The sequence below is a fragment of the Halichoerus grypus genome, chromosome X, assembly GCF_964656455.1.
Source record: "Halichoerus grypus chromosome X, mHalGry1.hap1.1, whole genome shotgun sequence".
In the NCBI taxonomy this organism is placed as follows: Eukaryota; Metazoa; Chordata; class Mammalia; order Carnivora; family Phocidae; genus Halichoerus; species Halichoerus grypus.
In genome coordinates, this window is record NC_135727.1 from 82,628,921 (window position 1) to 82,643,416 (window position 14,496).

At 39.3% G+C, this 14,496-nt stretch overlaps 1 pseudogene; it reads left to right on the forward strand.

Annotated features, from left to right (window-relative positions):
• Nucleotides 1-3,377: 3,377 nt before the first annotated feature.
• LOC144380605 (kallikrein-7 pseudogene) lies at nt 3,378-4,162 on the forward strand (annotated as a pseudogene).
• Nucleotides 4,163-14,496: the final 10,334 nt, after the last annotated feature.

The following is a 14,496-nucleotide window of genomic DNA, read 5'->3' on the forward strand; positions in this document are numbered from 1 at the left end:
TCATTCATGATTTTATTTATTTGGGTCCTTTCTCTTTTCTTTTTGATAAATCTGGCTAGGAGTTTTTTGATTTACTAATCCTTTCAAAGAATCAGCTCCTTGTTTTGTTGATCTGTTCTACTGTTTTTTGTTTTCGTTTTTCCTATATCATTGATTTCTGCTCTAATCTTTATTATTTCTCTTCCCCTGTTGGGTTTAGGTTTTATTTGCTTGTTCTTTCTCCAGCTCCTTTAGGCGTAAGGTTAGGTTGTATATTTGAAACCTTTCCTGCTTCTTGAGGAAGGCCTGTATTGCTATATTCTTCTCTTTGGGATGCCTTTGCTGCATCCCAAAGATTTTGAACTGTCGTGTTTTCATTTTCATTTGCATCCATGTAATTTTTAAATCCCTCTTTAATTTCCTGGTTGACCCATTCATTCTTTAGTAGGATGTACTTTAACTTCCATGTATCTGTGGTCTTTCCAAATTTCCTCTTGTGGTTGACTTCAAATTTCACAGCATCGTGGTCTGAAAATATGCATGGTATCATCTCAATGCTTTTGTACTGGTTGACACCTGATTTGTGACCCACTTTGTGATCTATCCTGGAGAATGTTTCATGTGCTCTTGAAAAGAATGTGTATTCTTCTGTTTTAGGATGAAATGCTCTGAATATATCTGTTAAGTCCATCTGGTCCAGTGTGTCTTTCAACACCCGTGTTTCCTTGTTGATCTTCCGCTTAGATGATCTGTCCATTGCTGTGAGTTGGGTGTTAAAGTATAGCCAAAATATGGAAAGAGCCCAGATGTCCTTCGACTGATGAATGGATAAGAAGATATGATACACACACACACACACACACACACACACACACAAAACAAACACACACACACACGCACAATGGAATATTGCTCAGCTATCACAAAGAATGAAATCTTGCCATTTGTATTGATGTGGATGGAACTAGAGGGTATTATGCTAAGCAAAATAAGTCAGTCAGAGAAAGACAAATACCATATGATTTCACTCATATGTGGAATTTAAGAAAGAAAACAGATGAACATAGGGGAAGGGAAGGAAAAATTAAAAAAAGAAATCAGAGAGGGAAGCAAACCATAAGAGGCTCTTAACTATAGGAAACAAACTGGGGATTGCTGGAGTGGAGGTGGGTGGGGGATGGGTTAACTGGGTGATGAGCATTAAGGAGGGCACTTGATGTAATGTGTACTGGGTGTTATATGCAACTGAGGAATCACTAAATTCTACCCCTGAAATTAATAATACACTATATGTTAACTAAATTGAATTTAAATAAAACGTTTTTAAAAATTAAAAAAAAATGTAGTATGTAGCATACAATGAAATGCTATTCAGCCTTACAAAGGAATAAAATTCTGATACATGCTGCAATGTGGATGAACCTTGAAGAAATTATGCTAATTGAAATAAGCCAGATACAAAAGGACAAATACTGTATGATTCCACTTCCATAAAGTACATAGTATAGTCAAATATATAGAGACAGAAAATAATACAGTAGTTACCAGGGTTTGGGGGTAAGGGAGAATGGAGATTTACTGTTTAATGGGTACAGAGTTTCAGTATGGGATCATAAAAAGTTCTCGTATTGATGGTTACACAACAATGTGAATGTATTTAATGCCACTGAACTGCACCCTTAAAAAATGGTTAATATGGTAAATTTTATGCTATGTATATTTTGCCACAGTAAAAATAAAGCATAATTGACTCTTTAAACAAAAATTATAACAATGTGCTGTAAGGTTTGCAAAATACGTAACAGTAGTATATATCGCAACATATAGAGCATAAACAGAAAGAGCATATGGGGAGAAAAGGAAGCTTACTATTATGAAATTTTAACAGTACTCATGAAGTGGTATGATGCCCCTTGATGGGAGATCATGATAAAGCACGGCTGTGTATTATAAACCCTTAAGCAACCACTAAAATAGCAAATTAGTTTTAGCTACTGTGCCAACAAGAGAGATAACTGAAATCATAAAAGATATTCAATTATTCAAAAATAAGTTTAAAAAGAGGGAAACGATAACAAAGATTGGAAAGACAGAAAGCGTTCAAATAGTGTGCTGACTAAAATAAACATAGTTCAAATATTAAGACACAAATAGTTTAAAAACAAATGTAAAATTTTATATATACATACATAAAATACTAACAGTAATCAAAAGGAACCTGGAGCAGCTATATTAATCTCAGACAAAGCAGACCTCAGAACAAAGAATATCAACATGTTTGCAGGAGATCATGTCATAATGATAAAGGGGTCAACTCATCAAGAGGACATAAAAATCCTGAACATTTCTGCATCTAACAGAGGCTCAACATACAAGAAGCAAAAAACTAATGGAGCTACAAGAAGAACTAGTAAAATCCACAATTATATTTGGAGATTTCAACAGTCCTCTCCCAGTAATAGAACAATAGAAAGAAAGTCAGCAGTGAGGTAGAAGAACTGAGCAAGGCCATCAGTCACATGAAACGTATCGGCACTTATAGAATACTTCATCTACAGAAAGCAGAACACATATTATATTTAAGAGTATGTGGAATATTCACCAAATTAAATCATATCTTGGTTCACAAAACAAGCCTTACCAGACTTAAAAGAATGGAAAGTCCCCCCCAACCCGCAAAAAAGTATGTTCTCAGACTATGTTGAAATTAATAACAGAAAAATCTGCTAACACTTGGAATTAAACAGCACACCACTAAGTAACCTGTGGGTCAGTAAGAAAGTCTCATTGGAAATTAGAAGCTAGTTTGAACTGAGCAATAATAAAAATACAATATATCAAAATTTGTGTGATGCAGCTAAGGCAGTGCTTACAGAGAAATTTGTAGGATTAAATGCTTATGTTAGGAAAGAAGAAAGGACTCAAGTTAGTAACCTAAGATTCACTCCTAGGGAAGGAGAAAAAGAGGAACGAAGTGAAGTCAAATCAAGCAGAAAGAAGAAAATAAGATAAAAGCCAAAATTGTTCATTTGGGGTAGGGGATGAGGCTGGCTGGACAGCTGGCTCCTGCTTCTGAGGGGAGAGGGGTGGCTGGAATCCTGGTTGTGAGAGATGAGGGACTGGAGGTCTGGAATTTGGGGTCTGTTGAGGAAAAAAGACCTGAAGATCTAGACCTGCGGATGAGGAGGGATGGGACAGATTGCTGAGATTCCTGAGTCCCCAGGGGGAAGGGAGGTCTGGAGGCCTGGTTTCCTGGGTCTGAGTGGGGGAAGAACTGGGGATTTGGACTTCTAGGTCTGATGTAGGAAGAGCTGGACTTGGACTCCTGCTCCCTGAACTCTTTGTCCTTCCCAGCCCCAGCAAAACAGACCCTTGCTTTGCCTGGCAGCCCCCGGAGAGGCTGAGAGAGGCCACCATGGCAGGATCCCTTCTCTTGCCCCTGCAGATCCTACTACTGACCTTAGTCCTGGGATCTGCTGGCCAAGAAGGTGACAAGAGTGGGGAGAAGATTATTGATGGGGTCCCATGTACAAGAGGCTCCTAATCCTGGCAGGTGGCTCTGTTCAGAGGCAATCAGCTCCACTATGGAGGTGTGCTGCTCAGTGAACAGTGGGTGCTCACTGCTGCCCACTGCATGATGAGTGAATACAACGTGCACGTGGGCAGTGATCAGCTGGGTGATTATAGAGCTCAGAAGATCTGGGCCACAAGGTCATTCCACCACCCCGGCTACTCCACTCAGACCCACGTTAATGACCTCATGCTTGTGAAGCTAAGTAGACGAGCCAGGCCATCATCGAGTGTGAGGAAAGTCAACCTGCCCTCCCGCTGTGAACCCCCTGGGACCACATGCACCATTTCTGGCTGGGGCACCACCACCAGCCCTGATGTGACCTTTCCATCAGAGCTCATGTGCACGGATGTCAAGCTCATCTCCTCCCAGGATTGCAAGAAGGTTTACAAGGACCTACTGGGAAAATCAATGCTATGTGCTGGCATCCCCAATTCCAAGACCAATGCCTGCAACAGTGACTCAGGGAGACCACTGATGTGCAAAGGTACCCTGCAACGCCTGGTGTCCTGGGGAACTTTCCCTTATGGCCAACCCAATGACCCAGGTGTCTATACCCAAGTCTGCAAGTACATCAAATGGATAAATGAGACCATGAGAAAGCATCGCTAATCTCTGGATACCTCCCATCTCTCCATCCATACGTCCTCAACAAGAAATTCAAAGAAATAAGGACGTGATGAACTGTAGTCATATTTGACCTTGACCTTTCCTCAAAGAGGTATTAAAACCTCAACAATACGCCACATGTGTAAACCAATCAAGTTAGCAAAGACCTAAAACCAGCATGAAACACAAAAACCTCAGTGCTGGTAAAGACACAGTGAGACCAGCACTCTCAACCAGTGGAATTGTAAATAGTGCCATTTTTATGGAAGGCAGTTTGGCATGGTGGATTGAGACCCTTATTTACCGGGTCGTTGACCCTGTGATTCTAGTTGAGGAAGATACTACACCCCCACAAAAAAAAAAAAAAAAAAAAAAAAAAAAATCCAAAGTGTGGAGCAAGGTTTGAAATCATCACAACATTATTTATCATAGCAAAACAGTGGAAACACTGAACATGTCCCAGATTAGTGGATTGTTTATGTAAACAATAGGCCTGTTTGGGACAGGGGTATTACGCTGCTGTTAAGGATAATAACTTTGCAGAATTGTTAGTGTTATGCAAGAATGTTTGTGTTATATGATAGAACAAGAAAAAAGAAAGATACAAACGTGTGTGTGACTCTAGCCGTGTAAAATGAAATGTTTACAGAATAAAACCTGAAAAGAAAAAAAAAAAAGATAAAAGCCAAAATCAATATGACTTGAGACCAAAAAACAATAGAAAAAATCAATGAAACAAACGAAAAAACTTGTATTTAACTTGGAAAAGATTAGTAAATTGGTAAACCTCTGGCAAGCCTGACAAACACAAAAGGTGTGAAAATATAAATATCAATATGAAGAATGAAAAAGGAGATGTTGTTATAAACTTGGAAACATTAAAACAAAATATTGCAAACAACCTTATGATGAAAACTGGAAAATTTGGGTAAAGATGGACTAATTCCTCAAGGAACAGAAACTACTAAAATGCCCCAAAGATCAAGGAGATAACATGAATATTCCTATAACTGTTAAATAAATTGATTTTGTAGACAAATACATTCTGAAAAGGAAATCTCTGGGTACTCATGATTTCATTGGGAGATCCTTCCAAACAGTTAAAGAAATAATACCTACTGTACACAAACTTGTGCAGAAAATTGAAGAGGAAGGAATACTTCAAAACTCTACAACTTATTTTAAGAGGCTGAAACTACCCTGATACTAAGATCAGATAAAGACATTACCAAAAACGAAATCTGCTGTCAAATACCCTTAAAGAACATAGATGCAAAAAAAAAAAAAAAAAAAAAAAAATGTCAAAAAATGTTAGGGGATCATATCCAGCACAGTATTATAAGGAATGATACACCACGACCAAGGGAAATATAGGCGATTTCAGTATTTGGAAATTAATCAATGTAATCCACCATATTAACAGATTAAAGAAAAAAAAAAGCACATGAGTATCACAGTAGATGCGGGAAAAACATTTGACAAAGTGCAACATGCATTCATGATTAAAACACTCGTCAAAGTAGGAATTGAAGGGTACTTCCTCAAACAGATAAAACACATTTACAAAAAAACCTACAGCTAACATTACACTCAACATTAAATTACTGAATTACTGAATGCATTGTCCCTGAGATCAGGAACAAGGTAAAGAAGTTCCTAACATCGCACTAATAATCTGAGCAAATGGAATAAGGCAAGACAAAGAAATAAAAATGCATACAGTTTGGAAAGGAAGAAGTAAAATGATTCTCACTCACAGTCAACATGATCGTCTACATAGAGAAGAAAAATAATCTACAAAAGAACTTCTAAAACCAATAAGGGAGTTTAACAAGGTGGCAGGATACAAGGTTAACACACCAAAATCAAACTTATTTCTATACCCTAGAAATGTCTAATTTTACGCAAAACAATGAACCTCACATATGCTCGACATTTTATGCAGAAATAAACTCAAAGTGGATCAAAGGTGTAAATATAAAACTACGAAACTTTTAGAATAAAGCGTAGAATAAGACATAATAAATTAGGGATAGGCAAGGACTTCTTAGATGCAACATAAAAATAATGACCCATAAATGAAATAATTGATAAATTGGGCAAATTTGAGATTGAAAACTTTTGTTCTACTAAAGACACTGTTAAAGAAGGAAAGAAAAAACTTCAGCCTAGAAGAAAATATATGCAAATCAAATATCTGAAACAGGATTTGTATGCAGAATATATAAAGACCTCTCAAAACTCAACAATAAGTAAACAAACAACCTAGCTGTAAAGTGAGCAACAGACATTGCGGCTTCAAGCAAGATGATATAAGGATGGCACATAAGCACATGAACAGTGTTCAACATCATTAGCTATTAAGAAAATGCAAACAAAACTAGCCAACCCACACCTTTTTGGATGACTAAAATCACACACGCACATGCTTGTGCACACACACACACACACACACACACACACAATTACCAAGTGTTGAGATGTGTTGCCAGTGTGAATGCTAAACTTTGGGGCCATCCTGGAACATGGCTTGGCAGTTTCTTCTAAATTTACAACCTGGCACTTAACATATGATCCCACAATCCAACTCCCGAGTTTCTAACCTGAAAAACTGAAAATTTATTTCACTAAAAAAGCCTGTGTGCAAGTGTTTATAGCAAGTCTATGCATAATTCTACAAAAGCTGAAAACAACCTAAATGCCTTTCGATGAATGAACTTTCAGTGAGTGAATGGATGAAACAAATCATGGTATATCCATACAATTAAATTGAATGGACTGTTATTGATGCATGCAACAACTCGGATGGATCACAAAGTGCTGCATGATTTAATATGTATATGAATATATACTTATATATATATATATATATACATATATATATATATATATAATTCTCAAAGTGACAAACCCATACTGATGGAGAATACATCTGTGGTTGCTGGGGGTTGGGGCCAAGGTGGTGGTGGTGATGGAATAGTTCTGTATACTCATTGTGGTGATGGTTACACTAATCTATACATTTGTTAAAATTCATATAATTTTATGCCAAAGGGAAAATAAAACATAAATTTTACAGTGTGATGATTTGAAAAAGCAAAAATTTTAAAACTATGCACACACACACACACACACACACACACAATATACCACTACACACCTATTAGAATGGCTATAGTTAAATGCGTTGATTTTATCATGTGCTGGCAAAGATGTGAAGGAACTAGAACTTGAATACACTGCAGGTAGAAAATGTAAAATGTTACAAGTACGTTGGAAAAGGGCTTGGCAGCGTTTTAGTCCATGTAGGCTGCTATAACAAAATACCACAGACTGGGTGGAAATGCAGTTGTTACAGTTACAGTTCTGGAGGCTGGGAAGTCCAACATCAAGGAGCCAAGATGGCTACCTTTTGTCAAGGGCCTTCTTCCTGGTTCATACCAGGTGCCTTCTCACTGTGTTCTCACTTGGTGGAAGGGGTGAGCTAGTTCTCTGGAGCCTCTTTTACAAAGGCATTAATGCCAATTTTGAGGGCTCTGCCATCATGACCTAGTCACCATCTAAAGGCCCCCCTTCTAACATCATCATATTGGGCATTAGGATTTCAACATGTGAATATTGGTTGGGGGGAACACAAACATTCACACCATAGCAGGCAGTTTCTTAAAATATCACACATACACTTATCATATGATCTGGTCATTCTAGTCCTAAGAAATTGCCCAAGGGAAGGAAAGCATATGTACAGACAGAGACTTGTATAGGAATGTTCAGAGCGGCTTTATTTGGAATAACCAAATAGTGAAACATTCCTAATGTCCATCAACACATGAACTGATAAAACAAAAAACAGTGATGTTTCCATGTAATGGAATACTCCTAGTAATAAAAGGGAATGAGATATTGATATGCACACAATAACATCAATAGATCTCATCATGCTGAGTGTAAGAAGCCAGAAAGAATTGAGCAAACTAATGATGTACTATACCTTGGCTAATTGAATTAAAAAAAAAAAGAAATGAGCTATGATTACTATGATTAAAGTTATTTAAAATTCCAGAAAATACTAATAAATATCGACACAAAGCAGATCAGTGGCTGCCTGGGGGGACTGGAAAAAGTGAGGAGAGGCAGGAGGCAGGGATTACAAAGGAGCAGGGGCAGGAAATTCATCGCATCAAAATGTTACATTAGCGGTTATCCCTTGGGGGGGGGATGTGGAAGGAAAGGACAATGAATAGGATTACACAGAGTGCCTCCAAGTTACTGGCAAGATTCTAGTCCTTAACAAGGGCAATGCTCATGTATTCTGCCATATTAATGTACAAATTAGAAAAAAAACAAGTTTTATACACCTTTCTGTATGTGTGAAGCTTTTAAGAAAATACATGTAAACACCAGAATAATATATCTATTTATATATATCATACAAAAAATTGTAACTACAGAGATATTTTATAGACCAGGGATTCGTAGCGTTTTAGAGATGGATGAACTACTATGATCATCAACTGCGAACCCCTCGGTGTACATCAAGAATAGTGAAGGTGTTATAGGTAAACAATGAATCATGGAACACTGCATCAAAAACTAATGGTGTACTGTATGGTGACTAACATGACATAAGAATAAAGAAAAAAAGAATAGTGAAGGGACTTGCCTCAGGTCGAACAGCTAAGACTTAAGCCTTCTCACTTCCACAGGAGTGCTCTTTTCATTACTTCCTTTTTTCATCTCTTGAGCTAGCTCTCTTTCTGTGACTCCAGTTAAGCCCTCTGCCCCCACACAAATAAAAACATGCCTACATGCATAAACGTCTACCTACCTACCTACCTACGTATACACATGGCGAGCTGTTAATGCTTAATAACCCACTCTGTGGGAGGGAGGCAAATTTGTAGCACACACTTACCAATTTTTCTGATCTAATTTCTCCTTTCATGGCTGATTTCAGACTACAAACATGATGTCACTGAATGCAGAATTTTGGAAGAGATGCGCCGTAGAACACCATTTATAGTTTTTTTCACCATACGGATAGAGTAGATGAAAATAGCCTCAAGAGCACAGATGAATAGTAAAATGTAGTAGAATAATTCGGGAAAAAAACACGTTTTGAGTGTTTACTACCTTTGGTTTTAATATAATTTATTTAACTGTAAGTCTGTATAATTTGATATTTACTAATGGTATGCTTGCCAACTGGCTCACAAAATTTCCTAAAATTTTAATGACTGACCATCACCAGCCACTTGGGGCTGACTCTAGCATACCACTGCTGCATAAATAAATTCAAACTTTGGTGTGTGCTTCGAAAGTTCCTTAGAGGATTTATTTCCTCCCCACCATAAAGCAAGCAGATTGAGCTGGCATGGCCCTTATTTGCAACATTTTAGAATTTGGAGAAATAGTGGGTTAATTTTATAGACCATTCATTTATCACCCTCACCAAGTAAATGGTAGAATTGAATAGCCAACATGTATATAGAGTCCATAATTTGAAATAAAGTAATTTGTGCCTACTCTATATAAGATAGATTGATGCTGAGATCACATTTCTCCAGATGTGTCTTCCTGTTTATTTAAAACTCTGTGCTCCGTCCCTTCCTTCCTCCCTCCCTCCCACCTTCCTTCCTTCCTTCCTTCCTTCCTTCCTTCCTTCCTTCCTTCCTTCCTTCCTTCTTTCCGTTTGTCATGGTTTTCCAGAGGAAGACAACCAATAGTAGGTAGAGACAGATAAGAGAGATAGAAGTAGAGATGGATAGATAGATAAATGATAGATAGATGATAGATAGATAGATGAGAGATAGATAGATGAGAGATAGATAGATAGATGAGAGATAGATAGATAGAGAGATGAGAGATAGAGAGATATTTTACAGAATTGGCTCACATGATTATAGAGTTGTAATAACAATTTTTGATATTCTGTAATAGATGTTTTGGCATCTTAGGGTCATGGGGCCATGTTAATGACCCAAGGTTGTTTTCTTCTCAGTCAGATGCTTAACCGACTGAGCCACCCAGGCGCCCCTAAAAGGCTTATCATTTAAAAATAAAATTTTTGCTGTTTCAGTCACAAAATGGTGCTGACCCTGAGTCAGCAAAGTGCATCCAGGCCCATTATAAAAGGTGAAAACATTGTCTACTGTGAAGAGTAAACAAGGAGCACACAGGAAGGTGTGCTCTTCAAGGAGGGAGCTCTTCAAGGATTCTGGGGCTCCTCACAAAAATTTATTTCTCACAGTTGTGGCGAAGGGTGTGCCCTGCAGACCCTCCCAGGGTGGGTGAATATGTCTTAAATGACAAATCTACTCCAACATTCAAATCTCCTTAAGACTTTGAATCCTTTCTTCGACACTAAACCAAGGGCAGGTCTTTCATTTTTAGTTCACTTACTGTGAACCACATTTTGGGTCATGTGTTTACCAACCAAGCAACATCTCAGAGCCCTTTCTAACTCTCTATGCTGCAACATTAAATGAAGCATCTCTGCTTAGTGGGCCCATGTCAAAAAATTCACCCCAATCCAACTTTATGTTCCTTACACCATTATCCCACACCCTTAATATCCATTCCCACACATGTCTCCCTACTTCTGTCTGCATAAATTAGAAAAAATGTAGCACACCTTCTCATGGGGTACACTTTTTACCTCACCTTTAGGGGCCTGCTGGGACTTGAGTCTTGTTACAGGTCTATATCTCTAGAAGCAGAGAGAGGTGGTGGGGGATGGGTCCTGAGGAACACCAGCAGTGTCTTTCAAGGAAACTTCCTCGGGCTTTATGCTTTCCATTAGACTTTCCTCAGGCAATGCAGGGTTGGAGAGGCTCTGAGGAGAGTTTCTCCCCAGACTGGGGTTGGAGAGGCTGGGACTCATGAGACTTTAGGGGTTCAATGTTCCCAGTTTCATCAGGGTCTTCCCCCGTGTTCCCATCCCACTTTTAGGATCCCATTCCTTCCCAATCAATGCCTTCACTTTAATGATAGATACATGGTGAGGTTAGGAATTCAAGTTCCATTGTAATTCAGCCATAGGATGAGATTCTCATAGGATAAAATTCTGGGTTTTGTTTTTCAGCAATCTCAGCCCTGTGGCTACAGGAGACAAGGTGTCTCTTTCAGGGCAGACATTGAAGCTTTCAGGTCATTTATGAAGTGCTTGAGCAAGGAATTCGAATTTCTGAGCCCCTTTTCTTTTCCCACTTTGTCCAGTGACATTAGGAACAACCAACAATTTCCATTATCCTCCTTAGTTTCACAAAAATGTTTTAAGGTATCATGGACATGGCCTGTCAGATCCTTGCCTCTTATCAGTATTTGATTAGGAGTATCCAATAGTGATATTTTGTGTATCTCTATTGCCACATCAGACCGTGGACTATCGGTGCGCTCTTTACTATTGGAAATAGAGTTATTAGTGTCTTTAAATATAATCAAATTACAGAGCCAACTTCAAAACTCCACAACCAATTCAGAAAACTCATCCTTAAGATTCTGTTCTCTAGAATCAGTTCCGGTGTCAAAATCTGCATGAGTCAGGGTTCTGCAGAGAAACAGAACCAATAGGATGCCTGAATGTGTGTGTGCGTGCACACGTGTGTGCGTGTAGAGACAGAATGACAGAGACAGAGAGATACAGAGAGAAACAGAGAAAGAGACAGAGATAGAGACAGAGAGAAAATTATTTCAAGGAACTGGATAGGGAAGGCATTTATATTTCCTCCTTACATGACGAAGACTGTATCTCCCCCCTCACCCCCCCACACACTCGCACTCTCTCTCTCTCTCTAAAATCAATCAATCGATCAATCTTAGAAAAATAAATGATAAGCCTTTTAAATGATAATGGATCAGACAGTATACCTTAAACCTGAATTAACCTCCATTTCATTGACAGCTTGTTAATAATAGGAATTATATAATACGCTTCAAAGGGTAGATGGAGAGAAGTGCAGAGTAATAGACAGAACCTGAAGATTTCAATGAAAATAATGCAATGGTCTCAGCAAATTAAACTTTAAAGTTGAATTAGTAATTCATATCGTATTAATTTGTTTTTCACAAAGCTTTTCTTCTTGCATAAAATACACATAGAACCAGGAAAGTTTAATAGAGCTCCATGATGGCTCCAAAGCACTTTCCTGTATATCATGCAAACAACATCAGGAGATTCGAGAGGGCATATTCAGTCCAACTCAGTGAATCTCATTGGCATCTTCGTGCCTGGTGCTGTGCTAGCGACTGTAAGAAATCCACAGATGTAGCCACTTTTAGGGGGCTGGGGGGAGGCATATATTTAATCCACAAGTACACATTTGTGGTGGCCCTTTATACACTCAGCACTGTTCCAGGCACCATGGTACTCAGAGAGGAAACCGAGAGAAGAAACTTAATGTGTTCACTCTTTCTCTTTTTTTTTTTTTTTTAAAAGATTTATTTATTTATTTGAGAGAGAGAGAGAGCAGGGGGAAGGGCAGAGGGAAAGGGAGAGAGAGAATCCCAAGCAGACTCCCCGCTGAGCACAGAGCCTGACGTGGAGCTCAGTCTCAGGACCCCGAGATCATGACGTGAGCCGAAATCACGTGCCGGACTCTCAACCAACTGAGCCACCTAAAGCTGCCCCTAAGGTGTTCACTCTTTGGTGAGCTTTAGTGAGCTTAGAATCTAGTGGGGATAATAGTGAGACAGAAAGCCTTACACATTAGGGAAGAAGTAGAGTAGCCATTAACCTTTGGGCTGTAAGTGCAACCAGATTTCCAAGAAGAAAGAGATTGGGGTCGACTGGTACATTTGGAAAGGGAGTGGGAGGGGACTGCAAAACTGAGATTCAGACGGAAGATAGGATTTGTACAGACAGAGGAGAGGAGAGAAGGTATATTTCTAGGAGAATGAGGAAAAAAGTGAACACGGGCACAGAGATGGGAATGACCATGGCAAATATGGGAAGCATCAAGAAGAGCTCTCAGGACATGAAAGAAAGAACTGTTGACAATATCATAGAACTGGCCTCGTGGGACAGTGGAGCATACAGTGGACTAAGAACCAGAGGGCCTGAATTCCCAAAGGTATTATCCTGGTTCTGCACTTACTACATGGGTGTCCTTGGTTAGGTCAGTTAGATGCTTTGTGCCCTGGTGCCCTGACTTACTCACAGTCATGTGAGGATACTGACAGGAGCCTGCTTCTCTCTCAGGCTTGTTGTAAAAACCACAAGAGATGATGCCTGAAGACGTGTTTTGTTTTTTTTTTAATTTAATTTATTTTTATTTTATTATTTATTATCTTTTATTCATTTATTTCAGAGCGAGAGAGAGAGTGAGCGCACAAGCAGGGGGAGCGACAGGCAGAGAGAGAGGGAGAAGCAGGCTCCCCGCTGAGCAAGGAGCCTGAGGCAGGGCTCAACCCCAGGACCCTGGGATCATGACCTGAGCTGAGGGCAGATGCTTAACCGAATGAGCCACCCAGGCGCCCCAAGAAGTGTTTTTTAAATAGTAAAATAAAAATGAGCATCCCTTCTTCCATTTGGTATTACACCGGCATGTCAAAGAAATGGCTCCTGAGTCTACTATAGGGTTTATTTTCTAGTTGGTTGCAGGCAGAAGGTTACCGCATGTGGGAACAGGGGCTGCTGATTAGTTGATATGAAGGCAATTTTTGCCCCTGAACAGGGGCAGGCCTGGGAGCCTGAACACAGGGGAGACAGATCATCCATGCAAGAGGGGTTTCTTGGGTTCTCTGCTGGGTTGTATGACCTCTCTGAAAGAGGTCCCTGTTCTCTGACATCAGATGAAACAAGTGACAAAACTGTACACGAAGGCCGGTGACGTGTGGTGGAAAGAGACCTGGACCTGGAATGAAATCTATCTGAGGTCAGATGTTAGATCTTGTTATCTCTGGGCCCCAGTTCCCCCATCTGTCAAACTGAAGTAAAAACAACACCTGCCCCACTTCCTTATAGAGTGGGTTGTTGCAAGGCTCAAATGCACAACATGTGAGAGGTTTCTGTAAACTCTAAAGTGGTAGGCGAACTTGGCTTATTTTCATTTTTCTTGTTAATAAAGGAAAACTGAGTTTTCTGACCAGTTGCCATCTGCTATTTTAGCCTGCTCTACCATCATTTCTGAAAGGTTATATTTCAGTAGAGCTAGCTGTCCCTTACCACAGTATTAACACTGTAGTTAGGCTGAATTCTTAGGGTTTCTATATAATTAAATCAGAACCCCAATTTAGGATGAAGATCACAGAGTTATAAACCATTGGGGGGGGGGGCAGAGTCTGGATCTGCAGTTAAAATACAAGGCAAATTCGCTCAGTTCTATTTTACTCCACCT